General features: G+C 43.6%; 1 protein-coding gene across 2 annotated transcripts in view; it reads left to right on the top strand.

The window, feature by feature from the left end:
- LOC140456974 (uncharacterized) overlaps positions 1–17,700 on the top strand; it is a 47,920-nt gene extending 30,220 nt beyond the window's left edge. The window contains exon 4 of one of the 2 annotated variants that reach the window (XR_011953290.1): positions 13,413–17,700. The gene's annotated coding sequence lies outside the window, so the exon portion shown is untranslated. Of the gene's footprint in view, positions 1–7,520 lie in introns of both variants that reach the window. The other variant, XR_011953289.1, reaches the window with a different exon arrangement.
- The last annotated feature ends 2,134 nt before the right edge of the window (positions 17,701–19,834 follow it).

The following is a 19,834-nucleotide window of genomic DNA, read 5'->3' as shown; positions in this document are numbered from 1 at the left end:
TGATTAATCAGCTCATCTTCATGTTGAATAAAACTTGAATGAAGCACTGAGGATGACAAGGGCACAGAATATCCACTGGGTGGGAGATTTCAATGTCCACTACCAAGAGTGACTTGGCAGCAGTGTGACTGACTGAGCTGTTCAGGTCCGAAAGGACATAGCTGCCGGACTGGATCTGCGGCAGGCAGTAAGGGAACCAACAAGAACACACTTGACCTCATGCTTACAGGCTGCAGATATATCTGTTCATGACAGTATTGGTAAAAGTGACTACCACACAGTCCTTGCGGAGATGAAGTCCCACCTTCACATTGAGACTACCCTCCATTGTGTTCTGTAGCACTAGCACTGTCCTAAATGGAAAAGTCGTTGCACAAGTAAGGGTATCTATGAGGGGCTGTGGGCCAACAACTGCAGCACAATTGTACTCCAGCCCAATCAGCAAACTCATGGCACGGCATTCAACCATGGCACTCAACCATTACCATCAATCCAGGGGAGCAACCCTGGTTGCACCACTCACTGGAGGAGGAGACTCCACAAATAGCCCCATCTTCATTGATGGAGGAGCCCAACACATCTGTTCAAAAGATAAGGCTGAAGCTTTCGCAGAAACCTTCAGCCAGTTGTGCTAATTGGCTGATCTATCTGAGCATTCTTCAGTGTTTCAAGAATTACAGTTACTAGTCTTCAGCCAATTCGATGCACTCCATGTGATATCAAGAAACAGTTGAAGGCAAAAGCTGTAGTTCCTGACAACATTCCATTAAAACAGACTGAGGAGGCACTCCAGGACTTCCTGTTTCCCTGGCTATGCTCCTCCGGTCTAATGATGACATTGGCATTTACCCAACAGTGTGCAACACTCTCCAGGTATGTCCTGTTCACAAACACACCACGGATCAACTCAGCCGATTACTGTCCCATCAGTCGACTGTTGATCATCAGGGAAATCACGGAAGGAGTCATCAACAGTGCTATCAAGCAGCAGCTGCTCAGCAATAACATGCTCAGTGATGCCCAGTTTGGGTTCCCTCAGGGCCACTCAGCTCCTGACCTCATTATAGCCTTGGTTCAAGCATGGACAAAAGAGCTGAATTGCAGAAGTGAAGGGAGTCTGACAGCCCTTTGCCTCCAGGCTGCATTTGACCTCGTGTGGCATCAAGGAGCTGTGGCAAAACTGGAATCAATGGGTACTGGGGGCAAATCCTCCACTGGTTGGAGTCATACCTAGCACACAGAAAGATGGTCATCTTTGTTTTAGGGTCAACCATCTGAGCTCCAAGACATGTCTGCAGAAGTCCCTCAGAATAGTATCCTGGGCTCAACGCTCTTCAGCTGCTTCATCAATGACCTTCCTTCCATCATAAGGTCAGAATTGGGGATGTTCGCCAATGATTGTACAATGCTTAGCACCATTCACAACTACTCCGATATTGTCGCAGTCCATGCTTAAATGCAACAAGGTTGGATAATATCCGAGCTTGGGCTGACAAATGGCAAGTAACATTGATGCCACACAAATGCCAGGCTATGACCATTACCAATAAGAGACAATCTAACTACCGCCCCTTGCTATTCATCACGGAAAACTCCACTACCAACATCCTGAGGGTTACCATTGACTAGGAATACAACTGAATTTGCCACATAAGCACAGTGGCTACAAGAACAGGTCAGAAGTTAGGAATACTGCAGTGAGCAACTCACCTCCTGATTCCTCAAAATCTGTCCACCATATGCAAAGCACAGGTCAGGTCAAGAAGGAGTGGTGGCTCAGTGATTAGTGTTACTGACTCAGATTGCCAGGGACCTGGGTTTCAATTCCAGCCTCAGATGACCATCTGTGTGGAGTTTGTGCATTCTTCCCATGTCTGCATGGGGTTTCTTCTGGGTGCTTCGGTTTCCTCCTATAGTCTAAAGATATGCAGGTTAGGTGGATTGGATAACCTAATTACCCATGGTGTCCAGGCATGTGCAGGTTAGGTTGGTTAGCCATGGGAAGTGCAGCATTAGGGGGATGAGTCAGAGTCTGCGTGGGATGCTCTTCAGAGGGTTGGTCAGGAAATATTGGGTGGAATGCCCTGCTTCCACACTGGTGGGATTCTCTACATAAGGCAGCTCACTACCATCTTCTCAAGTGTAACCCAGGATGGGAAATAAATGCAGGCCCAGTCAGTGATGCCCACATCTCACAGATGAATAACTTCTTAAAAAAACAAATTAAACTCCTTCACATTAACAGATCAAAGCGTAAAGATGCTAGTTCAAAATCCAAACTCTAAAATAAATAATATCTACATATATATAACATCTATAATATAGACCATAGACCAAAATTGCTCTCAGTCCTCTGTTTTCCAATTCCAGACAACAAGATTCTGAGACCACAGAGCTCAGAAAGCAACATGCTCAGAGTCGGGGTGTGGTTATTCTATGTAGAATTCAAGGGACAGCTAAAGGTGATCCCTGCTTTCCCAACATGTGTACTGAGTTCTGCTCTAGGAAACAGGTTAGCTCACGACAGTCTCAAAATCACAGAAGGATGGTCTTTATCCTGATCCAAGTGTGGATCTGTTATGTTTAAACATAGGACTGATGAACAATTGCTTCATTGTGGATCAGTTTGTGAGAGTGATCAGTGCACTGTCGTCAGTGTAAGGTAGAGGAAATCTCTGACTAAATGCATGCTTTATTTTTGTCTTTGTTTTCAGTCTGGATTGATTGTAGAGCTGACTGTCTGATCTGGTATTCAGGTAAATTTCCCCACATCAGAGGAGAATGCCAAAGTGAAAAGAATGGAGAAGGTATTGGAAAACCAAGTGAGGGCTCCAATACAGCTCGATTTCACTTCATTCTTCATCCAGTTCCTATCACAAATTATGATGCTGTCAATCTGCGCAATAGAGGGCAATGAACAGAGCAGTTGTTAGATAAAGCGTTTTTGGTGATCTCCTTTGTCAGCTTTCTGTTGGAATATTGATGATTTTGCGTTTTCCCTTCCACAGAATATGTGTTCCTCTCTCCAAACACAGATCTCGAATCCAGGATCAACGTTGGTGCTTTTAAAAAGGGACACTGCAGTCCCAAAAATCAACACGTGGGCGGCACGGTGGCACAGTGGTTAGCACTGCTGCCTCACAGCGCCGGAGACCCGGGTTCAATTCCCGCCTCAGGCGACTGACTGTGTGGAGTTTGCACGTTCTCCCCGTGTCTGCGTGGGTTTCCTCCGGGTGCTCCGGTTTCCTCCCACAGTCCAAAGATGTGCAGGTCAGGTGAATTGGCCATGCTAAATTGCCCCTAGTGTTAGGTAAGGGGTCGATGTCGATGTCATGTAGATGCAGATGTAGGGGTATGGGTTGGTACGCTTCGGCGGGGCGGTGTGGACTTGTTGGGCTGAAGGGCCTGTTTCCACACTGTAAGTAATCTAATCTAATCTAATCTAACAACATATCCAGATTACCTAACTCTAGCGAGATATAGTTGTGGTAATATCAAATTGAAAAAAATCAGTCTGACTGTCAATCTTGAAAGTGATCAACAACAGCAATAGCAGCAGGTGGCGCAGTGGTTAGCACTGCTGCCTCACAGGGACCCAGGTTCAATTCCTACCTCAGGCAACTGTCTGTATGGAGTTTGTACATTCTCCTTGTGTCTGTGTGGGTTTCCTCTGGTTTCCTCCCACAGTCCAAAGATGAGCAGGTTAGGTGAATTGGCTGAGTTAAATTCCCTATAGTGTTAGGTGAAGGGGTAAATGTAGGGGAATTGGTCTGGGTGGATTGTTCTTTGGAGGGTTGGTGTGGATCTGTTGGGCCAACGGCCTGTTTCCACACTGTAGGGAGTCCAATCTCTTTTCCCCATTCCCAGTTTTCTATCCTGTCTCTGGATTCAGTTCTCCAGCTTCTGGCTGCAGACTGAAAATTAAAGCACTGAGTCTGATTGGGGTTTGGGGTTTCCAGGTGGTGTTGGTAAATCGTCCCACTGGCCTACCCACCTGTAGGGTTTCCTTCCTGATCACAGCCTCATGGATTTTCCCAAAAGTCAGACACGCCTTTTCCTCATACCGAGTTGCCGGACAGTTACCCATAAGAATTCCTGCCCTCACCAAGATGAAGGCCAGTTCACCCCACTGCAGCCTCGGGTCCCCCCCTCGAGTTTATAACCTCCTTGGGCCCCCTCCTCCTCCTATCCCCCTGTCCAGTTTACCTTCCCACCTTGTCTCACAAACCCTTCCAAGGTGTAGGTGCAGGATGCCCTCTCCTGCCCAGCCACCGTTCCATTCCTCTCCCACACCCGACGGCTCCACCTCTGTCCTGCTCCATGCTACGAAGTGTACTGGCGGCCTGACGTCAGTCTGTTCCTGGAGGCTCTGGGCGTGACTGGAAGACCTAACAGGAATGGATGGTCTTCTGACAATGGGAGACAATGAGGAATGGGGCAATGATTTGGCAAGCCCCCATGAGCTTGTATTGTTTCTTTCCCAGGAGTCTGTTGGGAGATGCTGTTCCAAATCTCTGGGACAGCTGGCAGTTGTACCTAGGCCTCTCAATTCAGGGTCAGGGACACTACCACTGCCACTGCACCACAACAGGCTCCTAAAAATGCTGCACTCTCCCTGGTTGGGAATTAAATCCCAGTCTCCCGTGCGACAGGTGGGAATACTAAGCATGCCTACTCAGGACCCTGACCAAGACAGAGTCATATCTAATAAAACCTGAAAGAATTTCAGGTGCTGGAAATCAGAAACAAAAGCAGAAATTGCCGGAAAAACTTCCTCAGCGGAAGGCTAATTGCATCCAAAACATTAACTCTCATTTCTCTTCAATGCTGCCAGACCTGCTGAGCTTTTCCAGCAATTTCCATTTTTGTTTCTGAGGCATATCTGTTGTCAATACTTGGTGTTGCTGATCCACACCAATGTGGTTGAATCTTAACTGACCTCTCTGAGAACTTCTCAACATACCTGAAGCATAGGGCCAAAACATGGGGGTTGCATTCTACAGAGATTTCACTGAAAATTCAGGGAGATTCATGCCACCTATTTCAGAACCATGGGTTCAGATTTTACTGGGATTACAGTCCCAGTCTCCGTTCTCGTCATTCAAGAAATGGAATGGATGCACAAGCGAAGGTGTCACAGTTTAACAAAGATAAAACCCGAACTGACAGCATTTCACCCTCAGAAACAGCAGGATGGGGTGGCATAGAAAAGAAAAGATTGAAGCATGATCTGGTGGAATTCTTGAAGATTTTGGAAGAGTTCATTAATCCAATGGGGATTTCATGAGAAACTTTCTTATCCAGAATGTGTTGAGAATGCGGACTCATACACAGTAAATGGTTCAGGTAGGGGAAGGTGGACACAGATGATTAAAGCAGGGGTCTCTCACAAAACGTTTGCTTATCGCCCCTATGTGGTCCTGGCATTTCAGCTTGGAATCAGGCTACCAAGTGTGGTTCCTGATGAAAAATGATGGGCAAAAATGCAAATAGTTCCAGAAAAAATGTATGTGTCTCATCTAAACATTCTAGGCATCCACTAGAATGCATGTGGATGCTCTCCTGAACTACACCCAAAGTAAGTTAAACTGGACAGTATAGAAATCAGAATTACTTTTTTTGTTAGTACTGCAGAATAACTTTAGTTCGTTAGCTCATAAGACATGGGGCAGAATTAGACCATTCGGCCCATTGAGTATCTCGGATTAGTGGTGCTGGAAGAGCACAGCAGTTCAGGCAGCATCCAAGGAGCTTCGAAATCGATGTTTCCTAATGAAGGACTTTTGCCCGAAACGTTGATTTCGAAGTTCCTTGGATGCTGCCTGAACTGCTGTGCTCTTCCAGCACCATTAATCCAGAATCTGGTTTCCAGCATCTGCAGTCATTGCTTTTACCTCATTGAGTATCTCTGCCATTTGATCATGACTGATATGCTCGTCTTTCCTGCCTTCCCCAAAAACCCTTCAACCCATTGCCAAGTCAAAAGTTGTCAAACTCTGCCTTAAACTTATTCACTGTCCAAGCATCCATCCACCAAAAGGTTTGTGAATTTCACAGATCAATGTCAATTTCACCAGTTTACTCATCTCCCCTCCCCTCACTTTATCCCAGCAAGCTCACCTCAAGCTCAGCACTGCCCTCTTGAAATGTCCTACCTGTCTATCTTCCTTCCCACTTATCTGGTCAACCCTCCTCTCCCACCTATCACTGTCACCCCCACCCCACCTTCATCTATCTGTCACATTTCCAGCTACCTTCCCCACAGCCCCACAGCCCTCCCATTTACCTCTTAGCCCCCTTGGGCATCCCACATTCCTGATGCTCATGCTCGAAAATTCGATTCTCCTGCTCCTCGGATACTGCCTAACCAGATGTGACTTTCTAGTGCCACACATTTGGAATCTGATATCCAACATCTGCAGTCCCAACTTTCTCCCATTATTACCGTATGACTCATATTACATGTACTTCCAGTTTTCTGATTTCTATTCAAAAGGAATTGTTTGTGATATTAAATAGATTCAGCAGACTGTCTGTTCAAAATCTAAATACTTATCATTACCTTAGTATTATCACCTAAAGCTGGAGTACAGCTGTTGGGAGGTCGTGTTGAGGCTGCCCAGGACATTTGGAATATTGCGTGCAATTCTGCTCTCTTTCCTATTGGAAGGATGTTGCAAATCTTGAAAGGGTTCAGAAAAGATTTACAAGGATGCTGCCAGGGTAGGAGGATTTGAGCTATAGGCAGAGGTTGAATAGGCTGGGACTGTTTTCCCAGGAGCATTGGAGGCTGAGGAGTGACATTATAGAGGTATACAAAATCATGAGGGTCATGGACAGGATAAATAGACAAGGTCTTTTCCCTGGGGTAGAGGAATCCAGAACTAGAGTGCATAGGTTTAGGGTGAGGGGAAAAGATATAAAAAAGAGACCAAGCGGCAACTTTTTCACTCATAGGGTGGTGCGTGTAGCTATATTTATCCAGAAAAAGATCTTGCGTTCACATTATTAGAACAGGTGAAAGATGAGCAAGGGAAGTTTGTGATTCTTAAGGCCCTGATACTTGGGAGGAATATAGCATCTTAAATGTCTACTGTTCCCCGGCACATCCCCTCAAACTCTTGATTCATGCCTTCTCTAGGCTGAGTGCCTTTAGAACGCAGCGCAATATTATAGGGGGAGATTTCAATTGCCTTTTGGATCTGACAGTTTTCAGGATGCCTAACGAGCCTCCAACTATCTCTTTGTGGGCCAAGCAGGTGACTGGGGAGTTGAGGCTGGTGGACATTTGGAGATGTCTTCACCCTACCAGCAGGGATTCCATTATTTTTTCAAACCCTCATAAATATCATATGAGCATGGATCTTTTTATGGCGCCCTCAACTGTTCTGGATTCGATTATTGGTTGTAAAGTTGGGAACATAGCTATTTCTGATCACGTGGTGGTATATTTGGAGGTTAAGACCAAGAATGAGGAACAAGGTTCACGGCATTGACAATTGGATCCTTTTCTCTTTCAGGATTCCAAATTTGTGGAAAACTGTTCAAGGGAGTTTCAGGAGCTTTTGACTATCAACTCAGACACGGCTAGTAGTCCGTCTATGCTATGGGATACCGCTAAGGCCTTTGCTAGGGGATTAGCTATTTCCTATTTGGCTAACCAGAACCAACAGAAGGGGGAACCGCAGCATTTACTTCAGATGGGGATGAAAGCCACTGAAGTGGTATATTTTGCGAGGTGTTTCATGACCAATCTATAATGGATCATGGTCCTCCGGACAGCCCTGAATTCAGTACTTACACAAACCACAAAGAAAGAACTTGCTTTTGTTAGACAAATTCCTGAAGGGTTTATGCGCAAAATATCGATTCTCCTGCTCCTTGGATGCTGCGTGGCCTGCTGTCTTTTTCCAGCATCACATTTTTCAACTCTGGTCTCCAGCATCTGCAGTCCTCACTTTCTCCTAGACAAAGGCTGTTCAAGTATGGGGTTTGGCCAGCGAAATATTTAGGGTATCTAACTAGGAAAAAGCATGGTCTCCAATCCATTATTGTAATTAGAGACAGCACCAGGGTCCTTACATACGATGCCAGAAGGATTAGTGAGGCTTTTCAGAGTTTTTACACTGAATTGTATCAACCTGAAGGTTGTGAGAATAGGTGAAGATAGGTCCTTTTTTAAGGACCTTGACCTCCTGGGGGTGATCTTGTAATAGGTCTCTCTCCATAATGCCCACTTGACAGTTCAGCAAATACAGGAGGCAGCTATGCAACTTCAAAGTGGGAAAGCGCCTGGCCCTGATGGCCTCCTGGGTGAGCTTTATAAGGGGTTTACTGGGATTCATTCCGAGTTGATGCTGGAAATGTGCATCACTCCTATATGCATGAATGCCTCCCACCATCTTTAAGACAACCTAATATTTCCATCATTCTTAAAAAGGGGAAGTTTCCTGAGGACTGTGTTTCATATAGGCCCACCTCTCTATTAAATTCAGATTTTAAGATTTGGTCTAACATTTTGATGCTGAGATTGGAGAAGGTGTTGCCCTATATTGCCAAAGAGGACCAGACAGGTTTTATAAGGGGTCATAGGTCCTCTAATAATATTAGAAGGTTGCTGAATATGATCCAAGCATTTCAGCAATGATTGATCCAGGAGTTGGTAATTTCCTTAAATGCAGAGAAAACATTTGACCGGGTGGAATGGCTCCATTTCTTTTCTGTCTTAGAGTGGTTTAGGCTGAGTGGGGTCTTTACTAGGGGGGTATATCGCCACCCTCTGTCCGCAGTCATCACCAAGGTGGTGAAGTCTGAGAACTTTAGGATTGGTAGGGGTAGTCATGAAGGCTGCCCTCTCTTACCATTATTGTTTATGTTGGTGATAGAGCTGTTGGTAGAGGCCATTTGTTGGAACGTCCACATAACCGCTCTGGAAGTGGGATCAAGGGGACACAAGATTACATTATATGCAGATGATGTCCTTCTGGTTTTATTGGACCTGATGACTTCCGTACCCCATCTAATACAATATATTAATTCATTTGGAGATATTTCAGGATATAAGATCAACTTTCCAAAGTCGGAGGCTATGCCTTTGGGGGACCTTAAGGAAGTTCTAGAGGTTGAAGGTGGCCCAAGGTTACCTTTTAAGTTGTCACAGGCAGTTTTCTGATACCTAGGTATTCTTATAACCCCATGTTTGATCAGTTATTTTGGAGTAACTTTGTTCACCTGCTTGAAAATATTAGGCAGGAACTCCAGAGATGGGACGCACTTCCAATTTTGTGGTTGCGCCAAATAGTCATTATTAAGATGAATGTCCTTCCTCATTTGCTTTATCCCAAGCACATGCTCCCTATAATGTCTCCCAGGTCAATGTTGAGAAGACTTATGGTTTGGTTTAGTTATTTTGGTTGGTATCGTCGGCGGCCCCTCACCAAACTTACTAAATTGAAGTTGCTTCAAGGATGGGAAGGAGTTGATTTCACAGGCATCCAGAGATGTCAATTGAGTTCACTGCTGTCCTTTGTTGTTTGATTGGGCAGGTAACGATCCAGGTTTAGTGTGACTGGATATTGAGGCTTCTCAGAAAAAAGCTCTCTTATTAACCTGTTGTTCATGGATAAGGACAGTTATGGACCATTGCCAGAACCCTATTGTTATTAGGACGATCAAGGCATGGAGGGCAATGCATCAGAGTGAAGATTGTTTATCCAAGACTTTGCCACTCTCCCCCTAGTTGGTATGCTAGGGTCCCGACCAGGGATGATGGACTCAGGGTTCAAACTATGGGTAGAGAGAGGAATTTCAAGTTTGGAGACTTGTTTGAGAGGGAGGTTGTGGTGTCCTTCGAGCAACTGAGCCACAAACTGAGCCCAGTAGAGTTCTTTTCATTTTTTTTAGGTTAGGGATTTCTCCAGAAGAAGACTACGCTTCTTGCTAAGCCCCATAAGCCAGATACAGAGAGGTTGTTGTTATGTGCCACAAGCACCTGTTGGTTAATGCTCTCTATCGCCCGCTAGGTGGTAGGGCCTGCCAAGATATTAATCAGCTATGTAAGTCTGGGAACAAGAGCCACGAGTGGAGGTCTCTTCTGAAACGTAGGAGGACATATGGAAGAACACACAAAAGATCTCAATCTGTAATAAGACATAATGCTATGCAGTTAAAAGTTATACACAAGGTTCATTTGGCACCAGACCATCTGGTGAAGTTTTAAAAAAGGAGAACCTCCAACGTGCCCCAAATATTAAATAATTGTAGGTGCTCTTACCCATTGCTTCTGGACATGCCACAGGCTCCATGTTTGTTGCAATGCTATGGCGACAGAGATAGAGAGGGTATTGAGGATTGAAGTTAAAGTAGTCACGACATCTCTCATTCTAGGTCTACCAAATTTATTATCTTTAGATGGGCATGGGAAGAAACTATTCAATATTCTTACTTACTGTACACAGAAGAATATTTCTGATGAATTGGATGTCTGAAAACCAGTCGGGCTTGCTGGGATGGCAAAAAGTACTTATGGAACACAGTCCCTTGGATTGTTTCACGAATATGGTGCACCACAAAACAGAGCTTTTTTTATAAGACATTGCGGCTATTTTTGAGTTATTTGGATACAGATTTGCCTGCTATCTCAACTAGGGCGTTTGTTTAAACAGGATGGTTAGGTTTGCTGAGCTCTGGGCCCTGGAAGGGCGACTCCTGAGTGAATATAGGTATATGTACAATGCTCCCGTTTTTTGTTTGGGAGCTTCGTGCCAAACATTGTTATTCTGAGTTGTGTGCTTTTTTTTCAGTCACTCACGTAGTTATTAGTGTTATTTTGCACATTGTTTGGTTTTGTTTCATTTTGTAGGGTAGATTAGTAGTTAAGTAGTTAGATTGAAATTTACGTTTTTGTTTATTATACTTGCATTTGTCTTTTAAAATAACTTTATATTTTTTTAAAAGTCAAAAAAAAAGAAATGGCCTGAATGGTTAAGCCCTTTTCGTTCCTATCAGCCCCAGTTTGTAATGTTTGATATCTGCCGTTTTCTTCATAATTTAATAAAAAGTTCCACTACTCCTGCCATAGAATCAGCTCTTGTGTTGCTCTGCAAATCATTATCCCGTGTTGACCAAGAGCCCAATGGGTGAACGTGACCATGAGAATAAACAAAGACGTAAAAGCTAGAATAAAGCTCAAAGAGTCAGTAATAACAGAAGATGGTTGAATGGCCATCTTCTGTCCCATAAAAAAATCTGTCATACATACATCTGAAATAATCTTAACTAATGATGTGGTGTTAATGTTCAGTGGTTCCATGCTTATCTCTGTGTCAGGATGTTGTGAGCTCAAACATCCCATCCAGAATCTTCACTGTAAAATCCCGGCTGATATTGTGCTGCAGGACTGAGGAAGAACTGCATTGTCAGAGATCCTATCTTTCAGAGGGAACCTTTAGTTGGACCCACATCTGCCCTCACAGGTGGATTTAAAAGATCCAATGAAGCTATTTCAAAGAGCAGAGCAGGTCTGTCAGTTTTGCTACTCAATGTGCATCCCTCAATAATCACCCCTGAACAGAGTGCCTGTCAGAGCCATTTTTCTGTTATCAACTGTGCTCCCCACACATGCTGCCTGACCTGCTGATTATTTTCAGCATGTTTTTTTTGTAAGAGTTTGTTGCACAAAATTTAGCTGCTGTATGTCTTACAACAGTGACTGCACTTCACACAAGGTCAGTAGCAAAATATCTCTCAGTATCCTCTAATCGGAGAGAAATCAGTGACATAAACTCTGTGTATCTGATGAGGTTGATAGCAGGACAATTAAACACAGGTCCAACGAAACAGAATATTCATATCCGCTGAAATAAACCCCAGCTATCAGAGTGAACACGATTCAGTCCTGGGTGTAGTACCAGCCGAATATAATCACGTGACCTCGCTGGTGTCACAGACATATGGAAGAAACATTGAATCCCTTACCCACACACAGAGCAGGTGAATAGACTCTCTCCAGAATGGGTTTGCTGGTGTTTCATCAAATCATTGCTGCTTCTAAAGATCTTCTCACATTCACAACACTTAAATGCTCTGTCATTGGTGTGAATAACTCCGTTTGTGCTGAGATTGGAAATTGAGTGAATCCCGTCCCACACACAGAGCAGGTAAAAGGTTTCTCCCCAGTGTGACCACACTGGTGTCTCTGACGCTGTGCTGATTTAATAAAACCCTTCCCACACACAGAGCAGACCGCTCTCCTGTGTGAACACACCTGTGGTAAGTGAGGTGGGAAGAAGAAGTGAATCGATTCCCACACATGGAGCAAGTGAATGGCTTCACCCACTGCGAACACGTCGATGTTTAGTGAGGCTGGATAACTGGCTGGAGCTCTTCCAACACTAAGAGCAGATAAACGGTCTCTCTCCAGTGTGAGATGGCTTATGTGACCTTTGGCTAGATGAAGATGTGCATCCCCCCCCCACACACACAGAGCAGTTCTCTCTCCAGTGTGAATGTGACTGTGACATTAGGATGGATGATCGAGTGAATCTCCTCCCACACACAGAACAGATGAATGGTCTCTATCCAGTGTGAACTTGATTGTGTAACATTAGGCTGGAGCGTGAAGTGTATCCTCCCCCCCCCACACAGAGCAGATGAAGATTCTCTCCCTGTGGTGAAGACATTTATGTGACATTATGCTAAATCCCCAAGTGAATTCCTTCCCCCTGTGAAACAGCTGAATGATTTTTTTTCCCTGTGTGATCAGGTTAATGTTGAATTAGATCTTTAGAGCTTTTAAAGCTTTTTCCACAGTGAGAGCGTTTAATCTCTTGTCAGTATGAACACAGTGATGTGCCATGAGGCTGGATGAACGAGCCTTCCCACACACGGAGCACACAAATGGTTTCTCCCCACTGTCTGCTGTCCAGGTCTTGCTATGTATGGTTATGCACTACTTCAGTGTGTGAGCAATCACAAATGATGCAATCGTCAGCCAGCATCCCTACTTCTGAAGGGAAATGATTTGGAGATGCCGGTGTTGGACTGGTTGACCTGGTGTTGTGTAATTTTTAACTCAGAAGGGAAAGTTATTCATAAAGCAGCTGAAGACAGTTGGGCCAAGGACTCTACCCTGAGGAAAACTACTTTGGCTAAGGATGGCTGGATTCTGAAGTCCCATCTGTTCCAGAAATGTGGTCATAACATGAGAACAGGTTCGTTAAAGATATTCACTCCAGAGAAATCCTGGGATTAACGTAGACTGCTGTTTGTTGCAAATATCACCTGTGGGTGAATTTAATGAAAAAGCTATCGCCCAGTGGACTGCACCTCCTGGGCACTGAGTTCAGAAGAAGATACTCTATGGACTGGAATCGTTAAGTATGTTGTTTCTCTCTCCCTCTCTCTCCCCACAGATGCTGCCAGACCTGCTGAATTCCTCCAGCAATTTCTGGTTTCGTCTCAGATTGCCATCATTTGCAGGATTGATGCTCAGCCCTGCCCTGGACTGTGACATCACCCACCCAGCTTGCACAGGCGCTTCCCATCACTGGCTGAGATGGCATTTGTTCACCTCGGACCATTCCTGGAGAAAAGACCTGAAACTGCAAAGAACTAATCTGTAGCTTCTCTTTCAATGTGCTTGCCTATCTCTGGAGGCCTTAATAAACCCCCTCCATCCGTTCTTCAGGAATGTAGAGGGGGATGAGAGATAAACTCTGGTGGCTTTGATCTGGCATTAGAGGAGACCCAGGACTTGCAGGACCTTGGCGGAGTGGGAGGGGGAGTTGAAGTGTTCGGCCACAAGGTAGCAGGGTTATTTGGTGTAAGTGTCCCAGAGATTTTCCCTGAAATACTCCATGCATTGGTGTCTGCTCTCTACAACATATTCCTGTAATTAAAATGCCTCATCCCTCAAAACATGTTGTAAGTTGCCATCCTGAACTGATGGTGATGGATGTTGGAAACTCCTTTAACAGGTTGATGTTTAGTACTCAAAGCATGAGAAGTGTTTGCCTGCTCTGAATTCCTTCCTTGACTGATACTTATTTATGCTGTCATCTCATTTTACAGAGAAATGGAAGACATAAAAACTCTGAACTTTTTCTTTGATTCACTTCTGTCATCTTCTCAGCTGCAAGATGGAGCAGTAGAATTTACATTTAATCATGTTAACATTTTTTCCAAAGCTGAGTATTATTGAACATTCATCTGCAAACTCAATGCCGATCTTGCTGTGCTGAGATTCATGGGGGAGGGCTGATGTGACCCCTTCAGTGTGAATCTGAATTTATGTCTATCCATTGCTGTGCTTTATCCCTATCCTGCCTAATTACCTCTTTGCCATTGTCCAAACTCCTCTACCTTTAAAATTGAGCGTTTTTAACCCCATGTGATAGTTTATCGCTATTTCTTCCAAGCATATCTAAATGAGGGTTCCATCATTGCCCATTCCCAACTTTGTGCTACTGATTTATCCCACTCCCACACGTGTCCTCCCTTGCTTTTGCACAGGCCTCACTTACACACTGCCCTCTCATGCTCCTATGCTCCTGCTTGTTTCTATTCTTTGCACTCCCTCTTTCTCCTGACTTGTTCCCACTTACACCCTGTCTTCCCTTTCCCATTCTCACTCTCCAGCCGCATTCTCCCTCTTACTCTGTCCATCTCCGTCATCCGTTAGAGGCCAGACTTTTGAGTAGATACAGACAGGATGGTAGTTACCCTTCCCAGATGGATATTCAGTTATTGGATTCAGTTATTGCATCAATTCAGCAGTTTTCGTTCCCACTTTTCCTGAGTGCCATTCATATAAATTATCAGGTTCATTAAGATCAATTTCACAACATCATTTTCTGTTTTGTGGGTTCTGTCTTCCCTTTTTTTCTGTTTTAAGCCAATTTCACGGGATGTTAGAAGGGGAAGTTTTGCAGTTGGGAAGTTCAAACCAAACATCAAATCAGGATATGATGGATTTGTTCAATTTGTCGCAACCTGAGTATCAACAGATATTGAACATGGGACATAAAAAGAAATTTACATATGGGAGAAAGCACATTTGTATTCTTTGTGTGGACAAGGCCTCAAACAATCTTCTGGCCTGAAGAACCACAAGTGCACTCACACTGAGAAAGAAAGTTGGCAATGTTGGGATTGTAGCAAAGCATTCACGTCCTCATCTGAGCTGGAAATTCACCAACACAGCCACCTAGGGGCAAGACCAGGGGCAAGTGTTGTAAAGGATTTATCCACAGCGGATAGGAGCATAGAAACATGCCTTCCCACAGTCTCTTGGCTTCTGGTTCCCTATCATATGTTCAGCGCATGGTAATCAGTGTGTAACTGAAACCACGGAAAATGATTTTGCGGATACGGGGGTCACCCTGAAAATCAAGGATTTGGATTTCAATGTAAAGACCATGATGAAAAAGTTTGTAAATAAGACAGAAGTTGGCCATGAAATAGACAATGAAAGCAGCAGACTGCATGGTGTCAATGGACTGCACAAAAGGGAAGAAACTTGGCTAATGGAATTCATTCTGGAGATAAGGAATCTGGGACGAGAGCGGCTAACATGGAAAGGAAATGTACAATAAATAGTATGAAACTATGAAGTTTAGAGGAAGAGCCAGCACTCCGAGTGATGTCCACACATCCCCATAAGGAGGTCAGTGAGGGGTTTGGTTGACCCTAGAACATAAAAGCATGGAGATTATAGTAGAGAATTAGAAAACATGAGTTAGAACGCAGCTGGAGTACAGAGAACAGTTCTGTTCATCACATTAATGAACTACAAAGTGAGACTGGATTAATTATAATAAAACTCAAGTTATTTTGATACTCAATTGAAATCAGTGTTCAATTCATCAAATGTCTCTAAAAACGATAAAGCTAACTGACAAAATAATTATAACAGTGAAGACATCTGATTTGGCAGAAACTGAAAATCTGTAGTGTTTCAATAATAATAAAGAAAAAATATTTTAGTTAACTTACTAAGAAAGGGTGACTTCTGAATAATGGAAGAAGTTGATTAGTGAGTAGCTAACGAATCGATCTTTATTTTAATCTGAAGTTTGGTTTGGCTTAGTTAATAAATAAACACAAGGTAGACCCCTGGACTGCGCATTGAGTTCCATGTGAGAAAACCAAGATAATTACAGTCACAGAGTCATGCAGCACTGAAAAAGGCCCTTCAGCCCAACTCAATCATACCGACCAGATGGATTTAACTGAGTTAGTCAAATTTGCCTGCATTTGGCTTATATTGCTATAAACCATTCCTATCATTGCACCTCTCCAAATGTCTTTTCAATGTTGTAATTGTTTCTGCCTTTACCACTTCCTCTGTCAGCTCATTTCATATGTGCCTCACTCTCTGTGTGAAATCGTTGCTCCTGAAGACCCTATTAAAGTTTTCGCCTCTTACCTCAAACCTGTGTCCTCTAATTCTGGACTCCTCTACACAGGGAAAAAGTAGCTTGGTTATTCACCTTATCTGTGCCCTTCATAATTTTAAAGGCTTCTGTAATGTCATCCCTCAGCTTCCTATACTCCAGGGGAAAAAAAGTCCCAGCCTATGCAGCCTTTCGTTATAACACAAACCTTCCAGTCTTTGTCACATCCTAATAAATCGTTTTTGCACCCTTTCTAGTTTAATAACATCCTCCCTATACCTGGGTGACCAGAACTGTACAAGGTGCTCCAAATGTGGCCTCACCAATGTTTTGTTTGGCCGTAACATGACATCCCAACTCCTGTACTTAGTTCGTGCCAGGTACCTCTTCATCAGCCTGTCTGCCAGGGATACAACTCCTGTGATTGATGAGAACACCTATTTGACCACAGCTAAAATATGATACTCAGTTCTGGCCCTACATTCCAGGATAGATGTGGTCACACTAGAGATGGTGCAGTGGAAATTGATGGGAATGTTTCCAGAATTGGAGAATTAAAGCTCTCAGGATTGGATAGGTTGGATATAGATTGGACAGGTTGAGGTGGTCTTCTGTGGAAGAGAAGTAGACCGACGTGAGATTTAATTGAATTGATAAGATAATGAGGGGTCCAGATAGATTGGATTTGATTGAGCTATTCAGGAACAGAGAGGTCGATAACTGGAGGTTTTAAATATAAAATATTTCACGGAAAGAAGGGGAAGGGAGAAATCATTTCTCCCAGACATGGTGAGGATGTGGAACTCTCTGTCTGATAGAGGCAGTAATCCTTATTGCATTAAAATAAAAGGACATGAATGCACTTGAAATACAGAATGTACAGGTTTATTTACTAAGATCAATAAAATGAGATCAGCTTGGATAGTTCAATTACATCCGTACAATCACAATGGTCTCCATCTGTGCTGTGAGTTTCAGATGACTTTATTCTGACCTTTGGAGGTTTTTTTTCTGATGATGTTTATAACTTCTCAAATTGAACTGGAGTTTACTATCTGGAGAAATGTCAAATACATCAGATTTGCTTCAGCACGTCACTGTTGATTGTTGTATTTCTTCCATGAGTGTTTCGTATCACCTGGAGCTCAGAAAGGACAGTCTCATGCGAGGATTGTATGACAACAATATAACTTACTCTGCAGTTTGAGAGGGAGACGGTGGAATCAGATGTAATGGTATTAAAGTTGAATAAAGACAACTGCGGAGACATGAGGGAGGAGCTGACCAGACTTGATTGGGAGAAGAACCGAACATGAAAGACAGTGAAACAGCAATATTTCTGGAAGTAATTCGAGAGACACAACAGTGATTCATCCCAAGGCAAAAAAAAAGCATGGCACAGGGCGGATGAGGCAGCCATGATTGATTAGGGAAGTCTGGGTTATTATAATAGCAAAAGATGAAGCATTTAAAGTGATGAGGGCCAATGGGAGTCTAGGGGATTAGGAATCGACAAAACCAACAGAGGACAATGAAGAAGAAAATAAGGAGGGCGAAGATTAAATGTGAAGCTAAGCTAGCCAGTAATATTAAGAAATATAAGATATATAAAGGGCAAAAGAAAGGCAAAAATGAACATTGGGCCACTGGGAAATGATGCTGGAGAAGTAGTAATCAGAACAATGAAATGACTGAGGAACGAAATAAATCTTTAGCATCAGTTTTTATGGTGGAAGACACAAGTAATATCCCAAAAGCACAAGAGAGTCAGGGGAATAGAGATGGGTGTGGTGGCCATCAGCGAGGAGAAGGTGCCAGAAAAATTGAATGGCCTGAGGGTGGATAAATCGTTTGGACGAGATGGACTGCACCCTGAATTCTGAAGGAATTGGTGAAGAGGTAATAATGGTTTTAGTATGATCTTTCAGGTATTATTGTAGTCAGGGAGGGTTTCAGAGAACTAGGAAATCACTAATGTAACCCTCCTGTTTAAGAAGGGAGTAAGGCAAAAGATGGGAAAGTATAGGTCGATTAGCCTGACCTCAGTAGTTGGTAAGATTTTGGAGTCCATTATGAAGAATGAGATTTCTGAATACTTGGAAGTGCCTGGTAAAATAGGGCAACGTCTAAATGGTTTTATCAACGGGAGATCTTGCCTAACAATCTGTTAGAATTATTTGAAAAGTAATGGTTCTTAGTTCCTTGAAAGTGGAGTCGCAGGTAGATGGGATAGTGGAAAAAAAGTTTGGTATGATTTCCTTTATCGGTCAGAGTGTTGAGTACAGGAGACAGCCAGTAAGTGGGGGCAAAAGGGTCCTTCTCAGGATGGCAGCCGGGGCCAGTTGCACTTTATATATTAACAATCTAGCTGTATAGGACATTGGTTAGGCCACTGTTAGAATATTGCATGCAATTCTGATCTCCTTCCTATTGGAAAGATGTTGTGAAACTCGAAAGGGTTCAGAAAAGATTTACAAGGATGTTGCCAGGGTTGGAGGATTTGAGCTATAGGGAGAGGTTGAATAGGCTGGGGCTATTTTCCTTGGAGCATTGGAGGTTGAGGGGTTTGTAAAATTATGAGGGGCATGGATAGGATAAATAGACAGTCTTTTCCCTGGGGTGGGGGAGTCCAGAACTAGAGGCCATAGGTTTAGGGTGAGAGAGGAAAGATATAAAAGAGACTTAAGGGGCAATTTTTTTTCACACAGAGGGTGGTACATGTATAAAATGAGCTGTCAGAGGTGGAAGTTAGTACAATTGCAACATTTAAAAGGCATCTGGATGGATATATCAATAAGAAAGTTTTGGAGGGATATGGTCTGGGTACTGACACGTGGGCGTAGATTGGGTTGGGATATCTGGTCGGTATGGACAAGTTGCACTGAAGAGTATATTTCTGTGCTGCACATCTCTATGACTCTATGACTCTATGTACAGGTTAGACCAAGGAGAGCCAATGGTTGTTGTCTGTCTGGACTTCAAGAAGGCCTTTGACAAGGTGCCACACAGGCGTCTGCTGAGTAAGATAAGGGCTTATGGTGTAGATGCATGGTGGTAATGTGGATAGGAGATTGCTTTCTGCCCAACAGCCAGAAAGTGGGGGCAAAAGGGTCCTTCTCAGGATTGCAGCCGGGGCCAGTTGCACTTTATATATTAACAATCTAGCTGAAGGAACTGAGGGCATTCTGGCAAAGGTTTGCAGACGTACAAAGATAGGTGGAGGGGGAGGTAGTATTAAGGAGGCGGGGGACGCGGTATAAAGAGTTAGATAAGTTAAGACACTGGGCAAAGAAGTGGCAGCTGGAGTACAATATGGGAAAGTGTGAGGTTATGCACTTTAGTTGGAAGATTAGAAGCATGGACGATTTTCTAAATGGGGAGAGAAGTTCAGAAATCTGGACCGCATAGGGACTTGGGAGTTCTTGTCTAAGATAATCCTG

Source organism: Chiloscyllium punctatum, chromosome 31 (assembly GCF_047496795.1).
Source record: "Chiloscyllium punctatum isolate Juve2018m chromosome 31, sChiPun1.3, whole genome shotgun sequence".
NCBI classification, from domain to species: domain Eukaryota; kingdom Metazoa; phylum Chordata; class Chondrichthyes; order Orectolobiformes; family Hemiscylliidae; genus Chiloscyllium; species Chiloscyllium punctatum.
Note: the sequence above shows the minus strand (reverse complement) of the source record. Positions and strands in the feature narration are given on the sequence as shown.